The sequence below is a fragment of the Myotis myotis genome, unplaced genomic scaffold (assembly GCF_014108235.1).
Source record: "Myotis myotis isolate mMyoMyo1 unplaced genomic scaffold, mMyoMyo1.p scaffold_m19_p_1, whole genome shotgun sequence".
Taxonomy (NCBI): Eukaryota; Metazoa; Chordata; class Mammalia; order Chiroptera; family Vespertilionidae; genus Myotis; species Myotis myotis.
Genome location: NW_023416313.1, coordinates 140,218,470 through 140,243,732, shown reverse-complemented (window position 1 = coordinate 140,243,732; position 25,263 = coordinate 140,218,470). Strand labels below are relative to the sequence as shown.

The following is a 25,263-nucleotide window of genomic DNA, read 5'->3' as shown; positions in this document are numbered from 1 at the left end:
TGAGATCTACAAGAAAACTAATGAGACCCTCGATGTTATATTGGGGAACCAGCTAGAAATTAAGCATACACGGACTGAAATAACGAATATTATACAGACTCCCGACAGCAGACCAGAGGAGCGCAAGAATCAAGTCAATGATTTGAAATGCGAGGAAGCAAAAAACACCCAACCGGAAAAGCAAAATGAAAAAAGAATCCAAAAATGTGAGGATAGTGTAAGGAGCCTCTGGGACAGCTTCAAGCGTACCAACATCAGAATTATAGGGGTGCCAGAAGATGAGAGAGAGCAAGATATTGAAAACCTATTTGAAGAAATAATGACAGAAAACTTCCCCCACCTGGTGAAAGAAATGGACTTACAGGTCCAAGAAGCGCGGAGAACCCCAAACAAAAGGAATCCAAAGAGTCCCACACCAAGACACATCATAATTAAAATGCCAAGAGCAAAAGATAAAGAGAGAATCTTAAAAACAGCAAGAGAAAGAAACTCAGTTACCTACAAGGGAATACCCATACGACTGTCAGCTGATTTCTCAACAGAAACTTTGCAGGCCAGAAGGGAGTGGCAAGAAATATTCAAAGTGATGAATACCAAGAACCTACAACCAAGATTACTTTATCCAGCAAAGCTATCATTCAGAACTGAAGGTCAGATAAAGAGCTTCACAGATAAGGAAAAGCTAAAGGAGTTCATCACCACCAAACCAGCATTATATGAAATGCTGAAAGGTATCCTTTAAGAAGAGGAAGAGGAAGAAAAAGGTAAAGATACAAATTATGAACAACAAATATGCATCTATCAACAAGTGAATCTAAGAATCAAGTGAATAAATAATCTGATGAACAGAATGAACTGGTGATTATAGTAGAATCAGGGACATAAAAAGGGAATGGACTGACCATTCTTGGGGGGGAAAGGGGTGTGGGAGATGTGGGAAGAGAGTGGACAAAAATCCTGCACCTATGGATGAGGACAGTGGGTGGGGAGTGAGGGCGGAGGGTGGGGTGGGAACTGGGAGGAGGGGAGTTATGGGTGGGAAAAAAGAGGAACAAATGTAATAATCTGAACAATAAAGATTTAATTTAAAAATAAATAAATAAATAAATAAATAAATAAAAAAGAAAGAATTTGGTAGGTAGAAAAATAGCAGAAAATAAGAGAATTCTAGGTTGAAGTAATTATGTTAGCAAAGTTATGTAACAGCAAATTTATTATAAGGTGTGTGGAATGAGAAGTAGTCTGTATGGCTATAGTGTATGGTGTACTGGGATAAGAGGGCTGTGGAGAATCCAGTTGAAGATAGACTGGGTTCATATGTACAGGAGTTTGGATTTTGTCCTTAATCAGTGGGAGACATTAGGAAGTTTTTTACTAGTGTATGGTTCATGGTAAAATCTATGCTTTTCAAAGGTAAGATTTATAATGATGTTGAAGAACAAATTAGAGACAGATTGGAGTCAAAGGAGGCTGTTGCAATAGCCAGAATGAGAGTTTACTTAACTAAAATTGGCTTGAAGTAGGGATTTATTATCTCTCTATATAAAAGCCTAAGCGACCGTCAGACTGTCCGACCGGTAGCTATGACGTGCACTGACCACCAGGGGGCAGATGCTCAACACAAGAGTGGAAACCACAAGCATGGAAACATGGAACAGACTGATGAATTTCAGAGGGGAGGCAGGAAGGGGCAGGGTGGGAAGAGATTAACAAAAGATCTTATATGCATAATAGAGGCCTGGTGCATGGATTCGTGCACCAGTGGGATCCCTCGGCCTGGCCTGCGGGGATTGGGACAAAACCTGCTCTCTGACATCCCGCAAGGGGTCCTGGATTGCAAGAGGGTGCACGCCAGGCCAAGGGACCCCACTGGTGCACGAATCCATACACCGGGCCTCTAGTTTTATATAATAGGAAATCTGGAAGTTGGTTAAAAAGCATTCTAACTATATGAGGGATCTGGGTTGGTATTTTTGCGGGCTTAATTCTTATGGTCACAAACAAAAACAAAAAGGGTGTGCTTTCTTCTTTTTTTTTTTATATTAGGGAAGAAACTTTCATCACGCATTCCCTAGCTTCACTAAGATTGTTTCATAACTGTGTCTTAGCTGCAAGGAAGGCTGGGAAAGTGGGGAGTCTGAAAGTGGGAAAGAGGTGAACTCTGCCTGTGAAAATAAGGGGTGTGGTGGGGTAAGGGTTTTCAGTGCATACCTGTTAGTAGTGTCCACAGATGCTAATGTCCTCTAGATAATAGTAAAAAGGCAAAAGAAGAGATAAGTTTAAGGGACAGAGGGAAGGCGTAAAGATCACTCCACCCTGCTGGTGTGGCTCAATGTTTGAGCATGGACCTATGAATCAGGAAGTCACTGTTCAATTCTTGGTTGGGGCAAGAAGAAAAAAAAGAAGATCACTTCAAGTTTTGGTGCTGAATGAAAAAAAGGTGATGTCATTTATGAAAATGTATTTCCCAATCTAAAATAGAATTGGGTCCTTACTCTATTTATAACACTTATTGAATATAAAATTTGATGCCTAGGACCCTATAATTTCACCTTCTAAATCACTAAACTAATATATAAGAAGCAGTTGGAGCTAGTAAAGTGGTTTTTAAGTGTTACTCCTAAGACCAGTGTCATCTTGCTGCATAAGAATCACCTGGGGAACTTGTTAAATCAGAATATCTGTGAATTGATATTTATAGGTCTTGGATTTGACCATTAATTTTGTTAACAAGTTCCCCAGGTAATTCTGATACCCAGCTTAGGTTTGGATATATTTGGTAGGCAAAGTGTGGACTTTGGTTTCAGGCAAATCTGAATTAGAATCCCAACTCTTTACTTACTAATTGTGTGAAGTTGGGCAAGGCACTTGACCTCTTAGAGCTCAGGTCTCTCATGTATGAAATGGATAAGAATAATATTGCAGCTACTTTACAGAGCTGTTGTGAAATAGAGAGCTATATATATAATGTTTCTAGCATAATGACTTGCACATAGTAAGGACTCAGTAACTGGATATTTTTATGTGTGTTAGTCTGTAGTAAGTACTATGCATTTGATTTAGAAAAGAAACACAGATGTCTTTACAGCTATCACAAAAAAATAAGAGGCAGAATATAATAAATTGCTTCTGTTCTTGCTTAGTGTCCTATCTAATAAAAGAGTAATATGCAAATTGACCATCACTCCAACACACAAGATGGCTGCCCCCATGTGAACACAAAATGGCTGCCAAAGATGGCCGCAGGGGAGGGCAGTTGTGGGCGATCAGGCCAGCAGGGGAGGGCAGTTGGGAGGGACCAGGCCTGAAAGGAAGGGCAATTGGGGGCAATCAGGCCTGCAGGGGAGGGCAGTTAGGGGCAATTGGGCTGGCAGGGGAGCAGTTAGGGTTGATCAGGCTGGCAGGGGAGTGGTTAGGGGGTGATCAGGCTGGCAGGCAGAAGCAGTTAGGAGCAATCAGGGAGGCAGGCAGGCGAGCAGTTGGGAGCCAGCAGTCCTGGATTGTGAGAGGGATGTCCAATTGCCTGTTCGGATACCCGTCAAGGGGTCCCAGATTGGAGAGGGTGCAGGCTGGGCTGAGGGATACCCCCCCCCCACATGAATTTTGTGCACTGGGCCTCTAGTCCATTATAATCAAGAGTTGATTTCCTTTTGGCCCAGCCAAATATCTTCTAGGCTTGAGCATATGAATCTTTATTTTCTTATTGCACTTTTGGATGTTTCTGTTTTGTGTTATCTATGTACGTATGTAACTTAAAAATTGGCTAATATACCAAAAACCCAACATCCAATTTGTGTGTAATATGTTACTTAATATTTAGTAGAGGCTATTTTCACAGTGATGTTATATAAAACTTTAGACGTGATTCTGCTTTTTTTACAAAACAACCCACCCCAGAAACTAATATAATGTTGTATGTCAACTTGTGATTGAAAATAAAAAGATTATTTTTTAAAAAAGCATTGGTGTAACAATTGAAAGACCTGCATTTCAAGCTCAATTCTCCCAACTACTTGTTGTATGACTTAATTAAAGCAATTCATTTGAAAAAAGCACAAAAACGTAAACAAAACCCTTAGACAATATCAGATAAGAGTAATTGCATATTAATGATTATTTTGACATTGTTAACGCTTATGTTACATTAGAGGTCTGGTGCACGAAATTCGTGCACTGTGGGGGGGGGTGGGGAGTCCCTCAGCCCGGCCTGCACCCTCTAGCAGTCCGGGACCCTTTGCTCCTTACTGCCCACCTTCAGTGGAGGTGGGAGAGGCTCCCGCCACTGCCACTGCGTTTGCCAGCTGTGAGCCCTACTTCTGGCTGAGCAGTGCTCCCCCTGTGGGAGCACACTGACCACCAGGGGGTAGCTCCTGTGTTGAGCGTCTGCCCCCTGGTGGTCACTGCGCATCAAAGCGACCAGTTGTTCCATTGGTTGTTCTGCTGTTCAGTTGATTTGCATATTAGGGTTTTATTATATAGGACTAGAGGCCCAGTGCACACAAATTTGTGCAGTGGCGGGGGGGGGAGGGGTGTGTGTGTCCCTCAGTCCCACTTGTGCCCTCTCACAGTCTGGGACCCCTCAGGAGATAACGACCTGCTGGCTTAGGCCTGCTCCTGGGTGGCAGAGGGCAGGCCCAATCCCTAGGTGCAGCCCCTGGTTGGGCTCAGAGCAGGGCCGATTGGGGAGTTGGAGCGCTGCCCCCTGTCATGCACAGAGCAGGGCGGATCGGGTGGTTGCGATGCCACCCCAGTCATGCTGAGGATAGGGCCCATTGGGGGGTTGGGGCGCCACCTCCTGTCACACTCAAGGCAGGGTCAATGGGGAGGTTGCAGCGCCACCCCCTGTCACGCACAGAGCAGGGCCCATCAGGGGGGTTGGGGCTCCGTACCCTGTCACACACAGAGCAGGGCTGATCAGGGGGTTGGGGCACTCCCCCCTGTCACACTCAGGGCAGGGCCGATGGGGAGATTGTAGCCCCACCCCGTCACACACAGAGCAGGGCCCACGGGGGGTTAGGGCGCCGCACCCTGCCACGAACAGAGCAGGGCTGATAGGGAGGTTGTGGCTCGCCCCCTGTCACACACAGAGCCGCAGGGCGATCAGGGGGTTTGGTCGCTGCCCCCCGTCACGCTGCTCCAGGGGTCAGGAGGCCTCGCGGCTCTGCTGATCCCAGTGCTGGGAGGCCTCGCGGCTCCGCTTGACACAGGGGCAGTGAGGCCTCACTGCTCCGCTGATCACGGTGCTGGGAGGCCTCGCTGCTCCGCTGCTCCCAGTGCCAGGAGGCCTCGCGCTCTGCTGATCCTGGGGCATGAGGCCTCGCGGCTCCGCTGATCCCGGGTTCGGGAGGCTTTGCGGCTCTGCTGATCCCAGGTTTGGGAGGCCTCGCGGCTCCGCTGATCCAGATGCTGGGAGGCATATTACCCTTTTACTATATAGAATGGAGGCCTGGTGCACGGGTGGGGGCCAGCTGGTTTGCCCTGAAGGGTGTCCTGGATCAGGGTGGGGGTCCCGCTTGGGTGCCTGGCCAGCCTGGATGAGGGGATGATGGCTGTTTGCAGCTGGTCACACCCCCTTCAGGGTGGGGGTCCCCACTGGGGTGCCTGGCCAGTCTGGGTGAGGGGCTGAGGGCCATTTTCAGGCTGGCGGGCGACTGAAGCTCCAAACCTGTCCTTTTTTTCTTTTATTATGGGATTTATTTACCTTCTATGGCTGTCACTGTAGCTGAAAGTCGGCTTTAGCTCTGAGGCCAGCTCCAGCTTGAGGCCTCGGCTGCTGAAAGCAGGTATCTGGTTTGTTGGGTTCTATAATTGTAACACTGTTTTGATCCTGCTCGCTCCAGCTCTGAGGGCTGAAAGCAGGTATCTGGGTTTTTGTTTAGCTTCTATATTTGTAACAATGTTTCTTAAACTGCAAGCTCAGAGGCCGGCAGCGGCAGGCAGGGAACATTGGCTTCCTCCATCACTGGAGCAAGCAAGCCTCCTGTTCACTTCAAGCTGCCTGGCTGCCGGCCGCCATCTTGGCTGGCAGCTAATTTGCATATCGCCCTGATTAGCCAATGGGAAGGGTAGCGGAGGTACAGTTAATTGCCATGTTTCTCTTTTATTAGATAGGATAGGATAGTTGCTTGGGTTAATAATTATAATGTTATTTTGGATGGTTGTCTTGTATGATAAATACTTGCTGAAAATAAATGCTTATTTTTCCCATTTCAGTGAATAAAGGGGTCTTAGTGACAGGGAGAAAAGACACTAACATTGAGTATGTACTCTGTGCTAGGAATTTGACTTAATATGTCCCATTAGAGAGAGGCAGCATATTGTAGTGGTTACCTGTGGATTCTGAAGGCATGTTGCTTAGGTTCCTCTCTGTTTCTGCTCTTACAGCTGCCTGACTTCAGGCAAATTACTTATTTTTCTGTGCGTAGGTTTCTTCATTGACTATTTTTATACATTTCCCACATAAGCTTTGTTATGAGGACTAAATAAGGTAACATACATACAGTGTTTAGGAAGTGTCTATATAACTGTTAGCTGTTCTTTAAGGTTCACAAATTCACACTGTTTTATAACCTCACAAAAATCCTGTAAGGTAGGTACCTTCTTAATTTTTATTTTATAGGTAAGAAGACTGTAGTTTGGTGAAGTTTGTAACTTATCCACAATCACCCATGTCTTTAGTGAGGCAAATCCTACTTTGCTTCTTTATGCATTCTACCATGCCTTCAATATGTTAGTTACTTTAAAATATCCAAAAAATGATTATCTCTTACATGATTCATATGATATTAAGGAACATTAATGTTTCATTTACCATAAAAATGTTGCTATTTGGCAACAGAATTAGTAGAATAACTGTTTTTGAACTTTACAGTCTTAGTATTTTGAAAAATCTTATTATTGATCCTTACTTGCATCAGTGATAAGTGAAATTTTAAAAATATATATGTTTTTATTAATTTTTAGAGAGAGAGGAAGAGAGAAGAGAGAAGAGAGATAGAAACATCAATGATGAGAGAATCATCGATTGGCTGCCTCCTGCACGCCCCCTACTGGGACCTGAGCCTGCAACCTGGGCATGTGCCCTGACCTGGAATTGAACCGCGATGTCCTGGTTCATGGGTCAACACTCAACCGCTGAGCCACACTAGCGAGGGAAAACTGAGATATTTAAAAATATACTATATATTGCAATAGCTATTTAATTGAAATTAATTAAATAAAAATAACTTACCTGGGTTTAGGTAAATATATATTTATAACATCATTTAGTAGGTGATGATTATAATGGTACCCTGTGGGTTTTTCATAGTTTTGAACTTTATTTTTAACTTGTTGTATAGTTATTTATGTATTTGAATATAGCACAATTTTTTAATTTCACTGATGATATGGATGCCATCTGTGATTAAACAGATTATATCTAAATTCTTAAGGTTCATACATTTTATAGAAAAAGTTGTATTAGCTAATGGATAACCATTGGAGTTTATTAATATTGACCTGAGACGTGTGTCTACCTCTGTAGCATCTTTTATAAGAATAATTCAGTGTACTGGATAAGGCACTTAATGTCAAATATTGAAGTGAAAGATAAGGCAGTGTTATTGTTGTTTTCTTTAACTTAATTGTGTAACAGAGGGGTGAAATGTGTTATTATAGATCCTAAAGCCAGTCTTCTCTTAGGAATTTTTCCTTACTTGCTCCTCCTCCTTCTCCATATGCACACAGACACACATTCAGCCAACACAATAAAATAAAAATACTGTTTTATAAGAAAATGTTTAGATAGGTAAAAAGCCTCAGACTGCTTTTCCTTTCTATTTTCTGTCTGGCTTTCGGTAGAATGCATAATGCACAACATGCTTCAAGATTTCCAATTAGAAGCAGGAGCAGTTTTATTTGAATAGCTCCAAAGAAGCTATTGGCTGATGTTTCCTCCTCAGTACCCTTTGGCCTACCTTTTAAATTTCTTTTGGTAAAGTGCAGCTTGCTGCTAGTAATTCATTCTTTCACTTTGTTCATGGGAAGTTGCTGAATTTGATTATGAGTTAGAAAGAGAACAGTTACCCTAATTTTAAATTTAATATATCTTCCTTAGTTTCATTTCATTTATAACATATTGGTGGCAAAACTGTTGCATATCCTTTGAGTTTTATAATCTGATTTTGTCTCTCAGTTATTCAGGTCTTTCTCAGTGAATAATCTTTTTTTTAAAATCCTTCTCCCCCATCCCCCTCCTTAACTTGGCTCTCACCAATTCATTTTTCCTCTCTCATTTTTTTTTCCTCTCAGTAAATTATTTTCCCCATCACATCTCCTAGAGGAATAAAAAGGGCCCTTAATCCTCAGCAGGGCATTGTTGGAAGGGTCACTGAGAGGACGAGAGCAGAGGGCATATGAAGGCATGGGTTTCAAAACTAGCTGCTTGGTTCCTTTTGAATCTGAAGTGCGGATCAAGTACTCTGTTCACATCCGATTCCTATGATTGCTGCAATGGTTTTCTTTGGAAGAGCTGCTATCAGAATTGTAAATGCTCTCTCTGCATTGCAGTTTAGTTAAGGACATTCTGAAGGAATTGGTGTTGGTTTTCATTACTTTATATAAAGGCTTGGGAAAAGTTCTTGTTTTTTTTAGGTTTCTAGGTCTGGCAAAAAAACTAGTTGATGTCACAAATAAGATGACTTTATTTTTAGGGGTTAGTGTCTAGAAGTATCTTCTCTTGCATTTTATGCATTACTGTGCTGATGGAAGCCTTTCTAATTTTTCTCTGATTTTGAAAACTTTACAGTCTAAGGGCATTAATACTTCTTTTCTTTATTTATACAGGGCAAGGATTTAAGGTTTTTATTTCTTAATATTAGATGTTTTACCCTTAGTTTACTTTCCCTTTTACTTACTAGATGAAAATGTGAGACTTAAAGGAATTGCTTTTTGTCCTGCTCATCCTGCTCTGGGAAGAAAAAACAAACAAACCCAGAACAAAACTCCTATGCAGCCCTTTTATATTTGAAATCCTATTGAACCTTACCTAGTGAGCAAGTTTAAATATTGCTCCTTTTTAAATGAGCCCCTTCATACCATGTTGTGGCTTAGTTTTTAAAGATTTGGGTAGTATATATACACATACACTAGAGACCCGGTGCACGAATTTGTGCACAGGTGGGGTGCCTGGGCCTGGCTGGCAATTGGGGCTGATCAGGGGGACTGGCCTACCAGGGGGAGGGACAGCGGGAGGTTGGCTGGCCGGCCGGGGGAAGGGACCCTTCTGTCTGGGTCTGGGGTGTGCGTGAATCATATTCAGGGCTGTCAGGGCCCCAGCAGCAAGCTAACCAATGGCTGATTCCACAAGGAATCGGGCTCCCTCCTCCCTCCTGTCTGGGTCCAGGGTGTGGTTGAACCATATTCGAGGCTGTCAGGGCTCCAGCAGCAAGCTGACCAATGGCCAATTCCATGAGGAATCGGGCCCTCTCCTCCCTCCTGTCTGAGTCTGGGGTGTGGGTGAACCAGATTAGGGGCTGTCAGGGCCCCAGCAGCAAGGTCTGTGTTAGTGTGAGTCATAGCTACCTGCCGGTTGTCTGGTCATCTGGTCGTTTGGTCATACGGTTGCTTAGGCTTTTATATATACACTAGAGGCCCAGTGCATGAATTTGTGCATGGGTGGGGTCCCTGGGCTTGGCTGGCGATCAGGGCCAATCAGGGCCAGCCGGACAGGGATGGGGGTACTGCGGGAGGTTGGCTGTGAGAGCGCACTGACTACCAGGGGGCAGCTCCTGCATTGAGCATCTGCCCCCTGGTGTTCAATGCGCATCATAGTGACTGGTTGACCAGTCGTTTGGTTGACCGGTTGTAACGGTCACTAGACTTTGATATATATAGATAGATATGTTTGCTTTTCCGTTTTTTCTTATTATTTTTGTTCATTTTTACTTTTTAATTCTTTTATAGCAGCCTACCATAGCCAGCTTTTACACTAGATTTTCTTTTTTTTTAATTAAATCTTTATTGTTCAGATTATTACATTTGTTCCTCTTTTTCCCCCCCCATAACTCCCCTCCTCCCAGTTCCCGCCCCACCCTCCGCCCTCACTCCCCACGCACTGTCCTCATCCATAGGTGCACGATTTTTGTCCAGTCTCTTCCCGCATCTCCCACACCCCTTCCCCCCCCCCCCCCAAAATAGTCAGTCCATTCCCTTTCTATGTCCCTGATTCTATTATGATCACCAGATTATTTATTCACTTGATTCTTAGATTCACTTGTTGATAGATGCATGTTTGTTGTTCATAATTCGTATCTTTACCTTTTTCTTCTTCTTCCTCTTCTTAAAGGATACCTTTCAGCATTTCATATAACGCTGGTTTGGTGGTGATGAACTCCTTTAGCTTTTCCTTATCTGTGAAGCTCTTTATCTGACCTTCAGTTCTGAATGATAGCTTTGCTGGATAAAGTAATCTTGGTTGTAGGTTCTTGGTATTCATCACTTTGAATATTTCTTGCCATTCCCTTCTGGCCTGCAAAGTTTCTGTTGAGAAGTCAGCTGACAGTCGTATGGGTATTCCCTTGTAGGTAACTGAGTTTCTTTCTCTTGCTGCTTTTAAGATTCTCTCTTTGTCTTTTGGTCTCGGCATTTTAATTATGATGTGTCTTGGTGTGGTCCTCTTTGGATTCCTTTTGTTTGGGGTTCTCTGCGCTTCCTGGACCTGTAAGTCCATTTCTTTCACCAGGTGGGGGAAGTTTTCTGTCATTATTTCTTCAAATAGGTTTTCAATATCTTGCTCTTATCTTCTGGCACCCCTGTAATTCTGATGTTGGTACGCTTGAAGCTGTCCCAGAGGCTCCTTATACTATCTTCGTATTTTCGGATTCTTTTTTCATTTGGTTTTTCTGGTTGGGTGTTTTTTGCTTCTTCGTATTTCAAATCTTTGCCTTGATTCTTGCGCTCCTCTGGTCTGCTGTTGGGAGTCTGTATAGTATTCGTTATTTCAGTCCGTGTATGCTTAATTTCTAGTTGGCTCTTTATCATAACATCGAGGGTCTCATTAGATTTCTTGAGGATCTCACTACATTTATCAGCGGCTTCTAGACAGTTCTTAAGAGACCTTAAAAGTGTGCTTCTGAACTCAATATCCTCCATTGACAGTTTTGTCCTGTTTCTTTGTCTCCACATTTTTTATGCTTTCTTGGTGCACCCCCTAGTGGTCTTTGTGCCCAGTCTTGTTGTAGTTAAGCCTTGATTGTTGTCGGCAATACCGGGGGTGATTTGACCTCCAGGCTAACTGGCTATGAGAGTCCTCTGTGTCTGCAGTGGGAGAGCTTCTGTGCTGGATCTCTAGGGCGGTGCTAATCTAGCGTTTGCCTGAGGCTATCCGGCAAATGGCTCTGCACAGGGCTTGGGCGGAGCGGGTTCCCGGGGATCTACAGGGCGGGCTGGAGCGAGCAGTTATGGCTGCTCTCAGTTCCATCCCTAGGGGCTCTGCCTCACAGAATCCCAGCAACCGCTGCAAACCTCGGAGAGAAAGCTGCCTTCGAGTTCTGACCGAAGCCAGACAGTCCCGCTTCTCCCGTTTGAGTCTGGGTCCCTAGAGACTCGCCCGGATCTGGAGCTCAGAGTCTGAAACTACCTCCCGATTGAAAACAATAACCGCGCCCTCCGCCTCCAGCCCGCTCCGCATGCACTCCGCACCTTAGTATTTCACTTCAGCACTGCGCCTCCTCTGAGTCTGGGTATGATATTCTCTTTCCTCCTAGTTGTAGAATTTCCACTCAGCCAGCCTTCCTGTGGTTCTGGATGATGTCCGTTCTGTCTTTTAGTTGTTTTTTGAAGTGGTTGTTCGAGGCAGCAATCTCCGGGGTTAACCTATGCCGCCATCTTGGTTTCTCCCAAATTATTGATTCCTACATTAGATTTTCTTTCTTTATTTTTTTTAATCCTCACATAAGGATGTTTTATTGATGCTTTTTTTTTTTTTTTTTTTTTTAAGAGAGGAAAGGAGAGAGAGAGAATATTGATGTGAGAGAGAAACATTGATCAGTTGCCTCCTGTACACATGCCCTGACTGGGGATTGAACCTGCAACGTAGGTATGTGCCCTGACTGGGAATCAAACCCACAACCTTTTTGGTGTATGCTTCAACCAACTGAGCCACCAGGCCAGGGCTAGATTTTCTCTATAAAGTCCCATTTTTCAGGAGCTGGGATTAATAGAAAAATGATGACATTGGATTTTCTTGGGGAAAAATGGTGGTTAAGAAGGCTGCAAGGAAACTTATGACCCTTTCTTTAACACTGGAATATTTTAAACCATGTCTACATTTTATCTAATTTAGAATCCTATAACTGAAAATGTTAGTGTAGAAGTAGAAATCACACAGTGGTAAAGCTTGCGAGGGGGCCATAGGAATTGCATAGTAACCAATCCTGATACTCTACAGAGGAACAAATGGAGGTTTGTTCATTCATTCATCCATTTATTCATTTACTAAATATTTATTTCATGCTTGCTCTTTTATGTGCTTGGCGATATCCCTATCCTTTTGGAGTTTACAATGAGTATAATAAACATCGCAATTAAGTAATTTACATAATATATTAGAAAGTGATACAAATGCTAGTAGTCTGGGATAATGAGGAGGGCAAGTGCTTGAAGGTGAGGGTGTGTTTGCAGTTTCAGATAGGGTAGGCCCTACTGAAAATATGACAGTTGAGCAGACTTGAAGATGAAGAGTAGTTTGTGTGACCAGATGAGGGAAAAGTGTGTCAGCAGGCAAAAGAAACAGTCAATTTTAAGGCTAATGTGTGGAAGGATGTCTAGCTTACTATTCAAGTAATAATAAAAAGATCAGTGACTTCTAGAGTAATAAGTGGACTGGAATCATAGGTTCTGAAAATTAACAGGGTTGGGAGGCAGGAGTGTGGGGAACTACATAGATTATGGGGTCTGGTGAATTGTTGTAAGGACTTTGGCATTTACATGAGTGAAATGGGGGAGGGGTGGCAATGAAGGGTTTTTGAGCAGACATGATCTGACTTACATTTCAACCCAATCATTCTGACTGAACTGTTGAGAAGACATGCTGGGGTAAGGTTGCTAGATTTATAAAATGAAAATATCGGACACCTACTCAATTAAAATTGTATTTTAGGTAAGCAATTAATTATTTTTTATATACATATAATATGTGACTGATTATTAACCCATATGGCAGAATGTTAACTACTTTTTTATAATTAAAACCCTCACAAATCTTCAGTTACTTTTGATTACTGTAGATTATTATTACCATGATCTTGCTGGTTCCAAGGCTTGGGCCCTTATAGCTAATTTTCATTTCTCTCTTTTCCATAGTACCTGTATTATTGTTTTTCACTTTGTGGTTATCTTATATGCTAGAGTGGTACAAATGCAGTTTGTCTTATACCTTAGAGTGGTACAAATGCAGTCTGTTGGACCCTCAACCCAGACCTATTGAATCAGAATTTCTTCAGATGGAACAGAGTACAGTATCTCCATGACTGCCTACTGTTCTGGTTTTATCTACACTAGTGAACAAAACATACAAAAATCCTTACCCTAATAGAATTAACATTATAGTTGGGGAGATATAATGAACAAGATCAATAAGTAAATATAGAGTACGTTAAATATTGATGTAGGTGCAAAAAAAGAAAGAAAAAGCAGGAAGGGGAATAGGAAATATCCAATGTAATGATGAGTTACAATTTTAGGTAGAATGACCATTGAAGGTCTCACTGCGTGGTGATGTTTGAATCAAGACTTGAAAGAAGTGACAGAACCAGGGTCCTTGTGGGGAAAGAATTCTTGGCTGAAGGAACAGCAAGTATAAAAGCCCTGGCTTAGTGGTTGAGCATCAACCTATGAACCAGGAGGTCATGGTTTGATTCCCAGTCAGGGCACATGCCCGGTGAAGGGCGTGAAGGAGGCAGCCGATCAATGATTCTCTCTCATTGATGTTTCTTTTATTTTTTTATTTTTTAAAAATAAAATCTTTATTGTTGAAAGTATTACATATGTCCCCTTTTTTCTCCCATTGACCCCTTATAGCCTGCCCTGATGTTTCTATCTCTCTCTCCCTCTCCCTTCCTCTCTGAAATCCATAAAAATATATTAAAAAGAAATCTTTAAAAAAAAGTCCTAAGGCACGTGTGTATGCCTGGTGTGTTAAAACTGCAGGGGGCAGTGTGTCTGACAAGGAGTATAAAGGGAGAATATAGTAGGGGATGAGAAGAAAGAGATAACGGGGTGGTGATTGTTACCAGTTAGGCTTTATGGTATTTTGGGGAGAGAGATGGATCCTAGGCCCAGTTGTGACATTACTTCTGGGTCTGTTTCTACATCATTAAAAAGTAGACAGAAGACTAAGATGATCTTGTAGGTTTCTTCCTGCTTTAAAATAGTCTTTGAAATCTGTTATTTACTTTTTATTTCTACTTTGTCAGGTCTTTTGCAAGCAATTAATTTATCATTTGAGATACTCTGTACTGTTCATGAGCTCATCTCTGAGCTTCATCCAGACAGGTAACTCTTTCCTTTATGTTGTCCTTGTTTCTCTTCTTTCTTGACTGAACTTGAAGATTTAGATAGTCCTTTGATAAAGAGTAGGAAGTTATTTTCTTATTGCTTTGTCTAACCAGTTCTTCTGACAATAGGATTCTTATTTAATCTTATCTAATAGAATTAAGAAACATATTGTAACTTCTAAGAGATTGAAATTCTTCTGAATGGAAGCTTGATTTAAAGAGATGAAAAGAAAAATGGAGCTTGACAACTCTAAATCGAACAAATCTCAATTGCCAGTCCAAGATTAAATGGAATATAATGAGCAGAGATTCTGTTATGCCCAGATTTCAAGATCCCCAATAGACCATCAGGAAGCCTGCCGAGTCCAATGCAAAAGCAGATAGAGTCTTTATTCGAGCTAGCTCGGCTCCCCGACCACACTCACCGATGACCACACTCACCGATGCAGCGGCAAGCGGCAGAGAGAGAGAGGGCTCTGTGTGGAGAGGGGTTTTATAGGGGGGTTGGAGTAAGGGGAGGAGAGAGGACTGTGGGCCCTGCCCATTGGCCAGGCGCAAGTTGGTGTCTTGTTACACAGGATGTGGTCGTATCTATGGTGCGCACTTCCCTTGATTATCATTGGTTAGTTTAAAGAAATCCTAGGTGTGGCTAGCAGAGGCTTGGGCTTCCGGGAAGAAGCTCCTTGCCGAGCACATGCCTGCCCAAAAATGGAGGATCCAGGGTAAGATGGAGGGCGTAGCCCTCGCCCTGGGGCAAGATGGAGGGCATAGCCCTTGCCCTTTCAATTCATGGGATTCTTAAATAGATCCTTCTAGGGAAAGGACAACCTTTAGCTAGGCCTTAGTCCTATATGAGTGTTTACTTACAAACAATGGGGTGGGACCACTGTATGATGTTGTTTTGATGGGTTCTATTAGCAGATGACATAGATAAAAGGAACTGGTCATGAAGCTTTATAATCTTCTTCAGTATAAATTCCGTTGGAAGAACAAAGTAATATCAAAACTGTTGTTGGTGCCTTTGAAATCTAACACACACAAAAATTGAATTTGTAGGCTTTAAATTGCAGCTTTCATGTAGTAGTAAGGAAACAGTATAATCACTGAATAATTCTGCCACCTTTTACAGCTTTCACAGGGTATTATGAATATAAAGAAACAAATCCAAAAACATAAATAGCGTCTTGGGGTTTGAGCTGTCTAGTTTTATGTCACTTGCTAGACTTTGAGTACTGCAGGGGAGTCAGAAAAAAGAGTATAATAGTAGATACCAATGTATTAGGTTAAGTTTTACGGTGACATTAAATATGGCAATTATAGTGCTTGCTTCGGCAGCACATATACTAAAATTGGAATGATACAGAGATTAGCATGGCCCCTGCGCAAGGATGACACACAAATTCGTGAAGCGTTCCATATTTTTAAAAATAAAAAATAAGAAAAAATATGGCAATTCGCCGAAACCGGTTTGGCTCAGTGGATAGAGCGTCGGCCTGCGGACTGAAAGGTCCCAGGTTCGATTCCGGTCAAGGGCATGTACCTGGGTTGCGGGCACATCCCCACTGGGGGATGTGCAGGAGGCAGCTGATCGATGTTTCTCTCTCATCGATGTTTCTGACTCTCTATCCCTCTCCCTTCCTCTCTGTAAAAAATCAATAAAATATAAAAAAAATATATGGCAATTATATTTTACAATAGTAAGTTTATAGTTATTTTTACTCAAAATCATTTTCTTTATCTGTTGTGTATTTGGTGAGGCTTTTGCAGTGATTATTCTTTTGATTATACTTTAAAATCCTGTAATCTCCTTCACCACCCTCTATTCTTATGTGATAATGTATATTAGCAGCCATCTATGTATATGTAAAATTTACTTCTACTATAGCATATTTTAGGGTGGATCTTTAGTTTTACCCTGAAATGAAAGATAAGAAAAATCCTAATTTGTACTTTTTTAAACTAAATATAATTATCTTAGGAGGAGTGAGTTGGAAAGGATTCATAAAACTTAGCTGGTTTGACACCCAGTTGCATATATTATTTATAGCCTCTACTTTGTTCTACAGTATAAAACTGTCTACAGCAAGCATGTCAAACTCAAAGGCTAACACGGGCCAAATAAATAAGGTTTAAGTTTATGTGGGCCGCAAAAAAACAAAAGCTTCAATTTCCATAGAAACTTAGGTTTATTTCAATAGAGACATGCTGAATACAGAGGGCTGACATAAATGAGTAATTGTTAACATAAAATAATAGAACATTTTTGCCGAAACCGGTTTGGCTCAGTGGATAGAGCGTCGGCCTGCGGACTGAACGGTCCCAGGTTCGATTCCGGTCAAGGGCATGTACCTGGGTTGCGGGCACATCCCCAGTGTGAGATGTGCAGGAGGCACCTGATCGATGTTTCTCTCTCATCGATGTTTCTGACTCTCTATCCCTCTCCCTTTCTCTCTGTAAAAAATCAATAAAATATATTTAAAAAAAAATAGAACATTTTAATAAAAATTAAACATTTTTTTTGAACATTAACTTACCATGCACTGAATAACTGCAAAAATTATTACTAGTAAGCATAACACAAATAAACTTATTTTTCTTGTTCTCCGAAAGCAAAATATTTTCTGTTGCTCACACCAAACAAGTCAGTACAAGACTAATGACGTGGCAATCGGCTGCTAAAATATTTGCTGCTAGTATTACTGGGGAGAAATTGTGCTCCTGCATGTAAGGGAAATGAATGCAACATGATTATAGTAATCAGTCATTAGCAAACATTGTAGTTAATTATTAATAATTATATATAACAGAATATTGTAAAAATTAAGTTATGAAATTTTAATTAAAACGTTTCTTACATACCGTTATATTGGCTGGGCCGCAAAAATGTTCGTTGTAGGCCGCATGCGGCCTGTGGACTGCAAGTTTGACATCCGTGGTCTACAGTATAAAACTGAAAATTTAAATTGAAAGACTATTTATACACTTAAAATGGAAGTCTATTTAAAATAATGGAGTAAATTATGAAAAACAAATGAAAAGTTTATTTAGTATCTTTTGAATATTATTGAATTCTAGACTTGAAAATATGCATAAGCTAACTTTCATAGCTACGGTAATTTTACTGGTTTAGTAGTTGTGCCAATTCAAAGAATAATATACATTAATTAGTATAGGCCTTAGTGTTTCTATTTAATGGACACCTATTTCATTTACGATATGTAAAATCCAAGCAGGACATGCTAACTTAGTTCCAGTGAAACAGCCTGAAAAGTGTCTTCATTACTTATTTATTTATTTTTTGTTAATCCACACTCAAGGATATTTTTTCCATTCATTTTTTTTAAGAGAAGTTAGAAGGGAGGGGGAAGAGAGACAAACATTGATGTGAGAGAGATACATCGATTACTTGCCTCCTGCATGTGCCCTGATGAGGGCAAGATCAAGCCTGCAACATAGGTACATGCTGAGGGCTGACACTCTAACCACTGAGCAAAACTGGATAGGGCCTCTTTTATTTATTTATTTATTTATTTATTTATTTATTTATTTTTGATGATGAAAAGTACATTTATTTTTTAATGTATATGTGTACACTGATAGTACGACAGAAAACTTTATGACTCCATTTGATATTATCAGTGGGACTTTTGCTGCCGAGAGAAACATAGAAATTTATTCCCTTTTCGTTAGTATCAGTGGGAAAAGCTAGAGAGAAGGTTTCATTTTTATTTTATTTTTTTACTTTCCTCATTAGTTCTTTTTTTTAAATTAATAAATCTTTATTGTTCAGATTATTACAGATGTTCCTCTTTTTTCCCCCCATAGCTCCCCTCCACCTGGTTCCCACCCCACCCCATGCCCTTACCCCCCACCACTGTCCTCATCCATAGGTGTAAGATTTTTGTCCAATCTCTTCCCGCACCCCCCACACTCCCTTCCCCCCAAGAATTGTCAGTTCACTCCCTTTCTATGCCCCTGCTTCTATTATATTCACCAGTTTATTGACTTAATTTTTAGGTTCACTTGTTGATAGGTATTTGTTTGTTGTCACTTTATTGTTCATAGATTTTATCTTTACCACCACCACCTTCTTCTTCTTCTTCTTCTTCTTCTTCTTCTTCTTCTTCTTCTTCTTCTTCTTCTTCTTCTTCTTCTTCTTCTTCTTCTTCTTCCTTCTTCTTCTTCTTCTTCTTCTTCTTCTTCTTCTTCTTCTTCTTCTTCTTCTTCTTCTTCTTCTTCTTTTTCTTTCTTCTTCTTCTTCTTCTTTCTTCTTCTTCTTCTTTCTTCTTTCTTCTTTCTTCTTCTTTCTTCTTCATCCTTCAGCATTTCATATAATCCTGGTTTGGTGGTGATGAACTCCTTTAGCTTTTTCTTGTCTGTGAAGCTCTTTATCTGTCCTTCAATTCTAAATGATAGCTTTGCTGGGTAGAGTAATATTGGTTGTAGGTTCTTGCTATTCATCACTTTGAATATTTCTTGCCACTCCCTTCTGGCCTGCATAGTTTCTGTTGAGAAATCAGCTGACAGTCGTATGGGTACTCCCTTGTAGGTAACTAACTGTCTTTCTCTTGCTGCTTTTAAGATTCTCTCTGTCTTTAGCCCTTGGCATTATAATTATGATGTGTCTAGGTGTGGTCCTCTTTGTATTCCTCTTGTTTGGGGTTCTCTGCGCTTCCTGGACTCGTAAGTTTATTTCTTTCATCAGGTAGGGGAAGTTTTCTGTCATGATTTCTTCAAATAGGTTTTCAATACCTTGCTCTCTCTCTTCTTCTGGCACCCGATAATTCGGATGTTGGTATGTTTGAAGTTGTCCCAGAGGCTCCTTACACTATCTTCATATTTTTGGATTCTTTTTTCGTTTTGCTTTTCCGGATGGGTGTTTTTTGCTTCTTCATATTTCAAATCTTTGACTTGATTCTTGGGATCCTCTTGTCTGCTGTTGGATCTCTGTATATTATTCTTTATTTCAGTCAGTGTATGTTTAATTTCTGACTGGTCCTTTTCCATTTTTTTTGGCATTCTCATTAAGATCCTTGAAGGTCTCTCTAAGTTCCTCAGAGGTTCGTAGAAGATTCTTGAGTAACCTTATAACTGTGGTTTTGAACTCTATGTCCTCCATTAGTTTGCTTTCCTCCATTTCTTTCATTTGTGACATGTTTCTTTGTCTTTGCATTTTTGGCTGACTGCGAGGACCCACTGTGTCTATAAGAAGAACTGCTGTGCTGGAGACACCCTTATGGGGCAGGACTTGCTTCAGTGCGGCTTTGGTGCTCACTGAGTCTGCCTCTTGAGTGTGTCCCTTATGGATGTGAGGAGTTGAAATCTGGTATCTGACGAGGGGTACCCTGGCTCCTGGATCTCCAAGTCAACCACTGTGTGAGTCCACCCAGCAGGAGCTACAGTGATATCAGCAGATTTCTCCTCTTTGTTTGGAATTTGGAAATTTTGGAGCTCTCTAACCCAGCCGCAGTTAGATTAGGCTGCAAAAGCCGAGGTGATTCCTTTGCACTGCTGAGCACAGCTTGGGAGAGGATGTAAATTGAGTGGGGCGGGGTCTCAGAGAATCACCAGGGCGGAGCGACTGTCCTCAGCATGTCTGCAACTCCTGGCATCTCCCGGACTCTGCGTCTCTGCAGTCCTACGCCCCCACAGCAACAATGATCCCTGCAAGCAGCTCTGTGAGAAAGCCCCCCTCGCTTTCCAAACAGCTGCGAGACAGTCCAGTTTCTCCCCGTAGGAGTCTGGGACCTCAGAATCTCGCCTTCAACGAGCTCAGTGCGTTCGAGAGCTTGTATCCCCTTCCGATTGAAAAAAATCTCGCACCTAGGTGCAGCCGCCTCGCGGGCGCCTTCGTACCTCTGTTCTTGGTGTCTCTGCACCTCCTACCTGGTCTCATTGTGCTTCTTTCTTTCCTTCTAGTTGTAGAACTTCCACTCGGTCAGCTTTCCCGTGGTTCTGGATGATAGCTGTTTTGTCTTATAGTTGTAATTTCAGTGTTGTTGTGGGAGGCAGCATGCACAGGTTTATACCTTATGCCACCATCTTGGTTCTCCCGGGTCTCTATTATTCTTAAAAACTAGCCAATTAAGGATGAGAAGGTAAATTTTTACTGAGATAGCTTCTCTGAAACCAAGAGATCTCCATTTCTTCCTGCTCTTGTCTCTCTCTACCAAAATTACATTGTTGAGTGATTCAATAACTGGGTCATGAGAAAGTATTCTCTAAATTAATGTCAGCAAACTATGACCTATGGATCAAATCTTGCCTGTATGTAACATTTTATTTGAATACAGCTATGCTCATTAATTTACATTTTACCTATGGCTGTTGTGTTGGAATAATGATAGTGTTGAGTAGTTGTGGATCAAATGATCCACAAAGCCTAAAATATTTACTATTATTTATTCTTTTAGGGAAAAGTGCTGACTCCTGCTCTATCTCTTAAGTCTTTTGTAGTCAGATGATGTTAAAGTTCTGGTGGAGATTTATGAGGTTAGTATTTTTGTGTTGTTTCCCATGTGCTCCATTCTAAGTAAGAATAGTTTTTTTAAAAAAATTCATTTTAGGTTGTTAGTGCCCAGCTTTTTTATCCATAAGTAGGTATAATACCACCTATGAGAAATTAATGAGAAATGTAAAGTTCTTAGGCATCCAGAGAGAATTCAAGCAATGGGGAGATGTAATCAGGGAAGTCTAAGTGTTTATTTGGGTGATTTAGGATGGCATGTTTTTAGAGATTCTGATTTTACACAGAGCTGACTATAATGGCCTAGTTTATCCAGGATTTTAATATAACATTGCTTATTAACTTTCCTCCATGTTTTTCTTCCTTCCTCCTTCCCTGCCTTTACCCCTGTCTTTCTTTGTCTTCTCTTTCCTCTCTTCCTCCTGGTCTTCATAACTTCTTCTATCTTTCTTTTTTTTAATCTTTACCTGAGAATACGTTTTTTTAATTTTTTTTTTTTTTTAGAGAGAGAGAGAGAGAGAGAGAGAGAGAGAGAGAGAGAGAGAAAGGGGGGAGAATGAGAGAGAAACATTGATGTAAGAGAGAAACTTCGATCAGTTGTCTCCTGTACATGTCCGCACAGGTGATTGAACCTGTAACCTAGTTAGGTGTCCTGACCGGAATAGACCCCACAACCTTTTGCTGTGCAGTATAATGCTCCAACAAGCTGAGCCACCCAGCCAGGGCTCCTCTCTTTCCTTTTTGATGTATGTAAGCATTGCTATTAAGTTAAGGTCACTGGGTAGCTACTGTAGGGGGAGTATGCAGAGGACCTAACATAGAAGAATCTCCCATATTCTTTTTTTTTTTTCTTTTTTTTTTTCATTAAATCTTTATTGTTCAGATTATTACATTTGTTCCTTTTTTTCCCCCCCATAACTCCCCTCCTCCCAGTTCCCGCCCCACCCTCCGCCCTCACTCCCCACCCACTGTCCTCATCCATAGGTGCACGATTTTTGTCCAGTCTCTTCCCGCATCTCCCACACCCCTTTCCCCCCCAGGAATAGTCAGTCCATTCCCTTTCTATGTCCCTGATTCTATTATAATCACCAGTTCATTCTGTTCATCAGATTATTTATTCACTTGATTCTTAGATTCACTTGTTGATAGATGCATATTTGTTGTTCATAATTTGTATCTTTACCTTTTTCTTCCTCTTCCTCTTCTTAAAGGATACCTTTCAGCATTTCATATAATCCTGGTTTGGTGGTGATGAACTCCTTTAGCTTTTCCTTATCTGTAAAGCTCTTTATCTGACCTTCAATTCTGAGTGATAGCTTTGTTGGATAAAGTAATCTTGGTTGTAGGTTCTTGGTATTCATCACTTTGAATATTTCTTGCCACTCCCTTCTGGCCTGCAAAGTTTCTGTTGAGAAATCAGCTGACAGTCGTATGGGTATTCCCTTGTAGGTAACTGAATTTCTTTCTCTTGCTGTTTTTAAGATTCTCTCTTTATCTTTTGTTCTTGGCATTTTAATTATGATGTGTCTTGGTGTGGGACTCTTTGGATTCCTTTTGTTTGGGGTTCTCCGCGCTTCTTGGACCTGTAAGTCCATTTCTTTCACCAGGTGGGGGAAGTTTTCTGTCATTATTTCTTCAAATAGGTTTTCAATATCTTGCTCTCTCTCATCTTCTGGCACCCCTATAATTCTGATGTTGGTACGCTTGAAGCTGTCCCAGAGGCTCCTTACAGTATCCTCGCATTTTTGGATTCTTTTTTCATTTTGCTTTTCCGGTTGGGTGTTTTTTGCTTCCTCGCATTTCAAATCATTGACTTGATTCTTGCGCTCCTCTGGTCTGCTGTCGGGAGTCTGTATAATATTCGTTATTTCAGTCTGTGTATGCTTAATTTCTAGTTGGTTCCCCAATATAAGATCGAGGGTCTCATTAGTTTTCTTGTAGATCTCATTAAGTTTATCGGCGGCTTCTAAACAGTTCTTGAGAGACCTTAAAAGTGTGGTTCTGAACTCTATATCTTCCATTGACAATTTTGTCCTGTTTCTTTGTCTCCGCATTTTGTTATGCTTCCTTGGTGCACCCCCTAGTGGTCTTTGTTCACAGTCTTATAGTTAAATCTTGATTGTTGTAGCTAATTCCAGGGAGGGTTTGACCTCCAGGCCAAGTGGCTATGAGAATCAGCTGTGTCAGCAGTGAGAGAACTTCTGTCCTCTAGGGAGGTGCTAATCTGGCGTTTGCCTGAGGCTATCCGGCAAATGCCTCAGTGCAGGGCTTGGGCGGGGCAGGTCGAACAGGATCAACAGGGTGGGCCGGAGAGAGCAGTTATGGCGGCTCTCAGTCCTGTCCCCAGGGGCTCTGCCTCTCTGAGTCCCAGCACCCGCTGCAAACCTCGGAGAGAAAGCTGCACTCGCTCTGACCGAAGCCAGACAGTCCCGCTTCTCCCGTTTGAGTCTGGGTCCCTAAAGACTCGCCAGGATCTGGAGCTCAGAGTCTGCGACTCCCTCCCGATTGAAAACGCCAACCGCGCCCTCCGCCGCCAGCCCGCTCCGCACCTCAGAATTTGACTTCAGCACTCCGCCTCCTCTGAGTGTCCGTATGGGTTTCTCTTTCCTCCTAGTTGTAGGACTTCCACTCAGCCAGCGTTCCTGTGGTTCTGGGTGATGTCCCTTCCGTTTTTTGGTTTCACTTCTGAAGTAGTTGTTCAAGGCAGCAAACTCCGGCGTTAACCTATGCCGCCATCTTGGTTCTTCCCTTATTCTTAGTTCCATTCTCTAGGAAGCAGAGGAACCTTAAAATCTTGTAATCTCCTTCACCACCCTCTATTCTTATTAGCAGCCATCTATGTATATTTAAAATTTACTTCTACTACAGCAAATTTTAGGGTAGCTCTTCAGTTTTGCCCTGAACCATGATGCCTAAGGGTTCAATTTAGTCAGGCATGGTTTTCTTCTAGAAGATAGGATAGATTATTCCTAATGTTTTGAAAGAAATTTGAAGATCTAGTGATGATAAAATTGAGCCTACCAGTCTTATATTGCAAACACCTCTTAGTTGTTTTCTTGTTTCATGAAAACATAAACTTAAAAAGCTGTTATTTTACTTAAATTTTATATTCTACCATTCTATTAAAGGTAAGTGTCCTTCCTGTTGTCGCATCTATAATAATAAAAGCATAATAGGCAAATTGACTGAATGGCCAAACAGCCATCCGGAAGACCACGCTATGACACGCACTGGTGCCAGGCCAGCCAAGGCAGGTGCAATGCGATTAGTTGGGGGCCCCGCCATTGCCCCATGATTGCCCTGCAGAGGGAGGCCCAGGCCACTGGCCGGCGGGGTGATCAATCAGGGGGCTCCACAATTGCCCCAAAGAGGGAGGCCCAGGCCACCGACTGCTGGGCTGTGGCGGGTGGGCAGGGCCTCCCTCTGTGGGACACGATCTATCGCCCCAAAGAGGGAGGCCCAGGCTACCTGACTGGTGGTGCTGCTGCAGGTGGGTGGGGCCTCCCTCTGCGGGGCAATGGATCACAGGGCTCTAGACTGTGAGAGGGAGCAGGCCGGGCTGAGGGACACCCCCCATCCCCCTTACAGTGTACGCATTTCATGCACTGGGCCTCTAGTTTATTTTATAAGAAGCTGAGATTTTGGTAGAGGTAGATATTAATTCCTAGTCTTTTAGTCTGTGAGTCACACAGGGACATTGAATGGTTTTCTTAGAACTGCATTTGAGTCAGTATAAAGTTAGGGTTATAAATGTTGAATGTACTTTATTTTGTGTATTTATAGGAACCAGACAGTAAGATTTAAAAAGTGAATTTGTGCCTGGAAATAGCCAGATAATATGGAAGATGAGGATTATTTAATTAAAAAAATTTCTACTTGAGAAGTTAAGAGAGATACAGGGAGAGAGTGAGGAGAATGTAAGTCTTGTTGAAACATAACTCAAAGGCATATAGTTTGCTAGTCCATGAGAAAAACCAGTAATAGATTGATTTAATTTATCAAAGGAGAAAGGAGTGGGGAGAAGAAAAAAAGGCATATTTAGGAATAGTGAATTTTGTTTTCCTTTCTTTGGCTAAGCTGCTGATTAGCTGGCAGCAAGTGAAGAGAACAATTAGGATATTCTACCCTTAGGCAGCTGGATGGGTCATCAAAGAAAACAGTTTTAGTTGTTTATGACTCTCCAGAAGACCTTGAGTGTTTAACTGTGACTTACACCTGTGTCTTTGTATTATGCCTACCACTATCCTCTTTAGCATTTCC

At 41.8% G+C, this 25,263-nt stretch overlaps 1 protein-coding gene and 1 non-coding gene across 9 annotated transcripts in view; both read left to right on the top strand.

Annotated features, from left to right (window-relative positions):
- Positions 1-25,263, top strand: part of NUBPL (nucleotide binding protein like) — a 245,569-nt gene that overhangs the window by 32,939 nt on the left and 187,367 nt on the right. Inside the window, exon 1 of one of the 8 annotated variants that reach the window (XM_036353587.1) lies at positions 14,456-14,535. The exons of the other annotated variants lie outside the window; for them this stretch is intronic. The gene's annotated coding sequence lies outside the window, so the exon portion shown is untranslated. Of the gene's footprint in view, positions 1-14,455; positions 14,536-25,263 lie in introns of those variants that run through there. 8 annotated transcript variants of the gene reach the window in all.
- Positions 15,857-15,960, top strand: LOC118661200. Its single transcript, XR_004969197.1, has one exon. It is a non-coding gene; the product is annotated as a U6 spliceosomal RNA (small nuclear RNA).